A 2,668-nucleotide genomic window follows, 5' to 3' on the forward strand; every position below is an offset into this window, starting at 1 on the left:
TGGGGATTTTAAGACATCAAGATGTCTCTGAAAATTTGTTGAGGTTTTCATATTATGAACAACCTGAGTTCTACTTGGATCACCTATTCTGAACCAGATTTGTAACGAGAGGAATCCGTTTTCCCTGTGAACTACTCCTCCGAGCTGGATTGAAGTCAGAGATTCGATTTCTGCCTGTTTTGTTGGAAGCTGGATGGATTTTGCAAGCTAGATAGCCTTATTGCTTCTAAGTTTGAAGACTTTTAAGATTGTGTGATTTTGCTTGATTTTTTGTCAGTATGACTGAGAGTTTTTGTTTTGATTTTGATTTTTTGTTGTCCTCTCTCTAGTTCACATCCTCTTATATTTATAGGAAATCTGTATGATGATGATTCCTTAATATATGAAGGATCTTTCCTGAGAAGTGTTTGCACCAGTAAATAAGGGAGTAGTAGTTGTTATGACAGGAACATCCCACATCAGGAGTCAGCTATGATGATCAGTTTTGACTTTTTGACAACCAACTCCCTTGTTTCTTGTCCATTCCTTGCAAACTGGAATTGAATGTCTCACTAACGAAATCTTCACGGGTATGGAAGGAAACTCAGTTGTTTTCCTAGAATTTAATGGTTATGGGGAGTAGTTTCTGCTTTCACTTTTCTGTTGACTTCTTGTCGTTGGAATCACGTGGGTATTGCGGAAAGAAACTCAACCCTTCTAGCTCTAGAGTCGCTAATCTGGCTTTGAATCAGTAACCAACGGTGATGATTAAACCTCAAGCCTTAAAAAAATGTAATCTGGAAACTGGGTAGAGATTAAACCAATTAAATCCGAGCTTTTAGATTAAATCACCATTGGTGGTAATTAACATTTATCCCGTGAAAATTAATTTGGGCAATTGGTTTCATTTTAACTCCCCCTTTCTTGAAATGAATTGGGCTGCTCTCCAATTTTGGTAAATAGAGCCATTGAAATGCATTTGAACAGTTGAAGAGAAAAAGTAAGGTTACGGTGCATAGGATAGGCTACAACTTCCCCTTAGCATAGGTGTCAAGTCGCGCCTGGTTCGAAAAAATGGCGCCTTTCTTATTCCTGACAGTGGCGCCTTTCTTGTCAATGGAGTTATGAATTAACCCTAGTCATAACACCCTACCAGACATCAAGTTCTCTATTCCTCATCACTCACGACTTCCTCCCCTCTCCACGCCTTCATCTCTTCCATCAGTTCTCACCCCACCACACACCTTGTCACAACCATCACCTCCCACCTAAGCACACACCTCGTCACAGCCATGGCCTCCAACCCTCATCCATGTCAGTTGCTCTCTCTCTCTCTCTCTCTCTCTCTCTCTCTCTCCTACAAAACCCAAATGGAGGAAATAAATCAATTAATTCAAATCGCTTTTTCTTTTTATGAAATTAGGAGAAGAACCTCATAAAACAATAGCTAACCATCAAGCAATTCATCATCAAAGAACCCACCCAGGCAGAAGCCTCCTCAAAGAAGCAAATTCCCAAATTTAGATTGTGGGGTTTGGGCATGTGGCTATTGAAGAGAGAGGAAGGTGAAGAGAGAAATAGTGAAATAGGAAATTGAGAGAGTATAAAATTTTGAATTAAGAAGCAGAGAGATAAATAGATTGAGAAGAAAAGCAGAAGGAGAGAGGAGGGAGAAGAAGAAGATGAAGAAGTCGCAGGTTGGAAGAAACAGAGAAAGAAAGAAGAAAAGTTAAAAACAAAACAAAACAAATAAATCCACTTGCCTTTTTTTTTTTTTAAATTAAAAATAAAAAAGTTAAAAAATTTAGTCCTAATCCAATCATGCACCAAACACAGTACAAGTCTTATCCAGCTTATGCCAAGTCGAGCCAATCCAAGACAGTCCCAATATTTAGTTTAGTCCATGACAATCCCGCATACTAAAAGAGCCCTTAAGAGACGCAAGAGGGTTGGCAAAAAAAAATGTAAAACATTAATTGTGTTTGAGAAAAAAAAAATTAATTGGGAAGTAAAAGGGCTGGCACGGATGTAGAGATTGGATGAGAGAGAAATTTAACTTTTTGGTTGATTTTTTATATTAAAATATATTTCTAAAAGTTTATAGAGAAGATTGGCAGGTGGCAGTATTCTATTGGCTTGGGATAATGAGTTGGAAAACTGACCTGGCATTTCTCCACCGCGAGGGATGCCTCACTGAGAACTGAGGGGCCGCAAATGATTGAAGACGTCCCCGTATCTAATCACCATTGGGCCACTTCTAGGACAAGACATAAATTTATGATAGGAGATGTCATTGGGCCTCACACATGACAAGACGGAGGTAAGCATCGTCGGCCTAGGAAACCGCATAAAGCACTCATGACTATCAGCGTGTCAACTTCTGATTGAGCCCCTGCTTGGAAGCGATGGATTACCAAAAGCCACGTTTTCAGCCTAGTGGGCTGCGCCTCCCCAGACCATGCAGACCACCTTCACCATGCGCCTATAAATAGCGAAAATTCTGTGGTGCATCGGCTGTACCGGTACAGCCAGTGATCCAAGGGCCAGTATTGCATTTTAAAAATAAAGGGCTGAGATTGAATGACCTAAAGACTTGTTAAGGCCTTTGTTATTAAATATCACGTGACATACATGTGACTCAGAAAACAAGTAAAAAGCTTCAACGAACGCACAGAAGCCCTCGCGTGTA

This window comes from Prunus avium, chromosome 1 (genome assembly GCF_965620075.1).
Source record: "Prunus avium chromosome 1, drPruAviu1.hap1.1, whole genome shotgun sequence".
NCBI lineage: Eukaryota > Viridiplantae > Streptophyta > Magnoliopsida > Rosales > Rosaceae > Prunus > Prunus avium.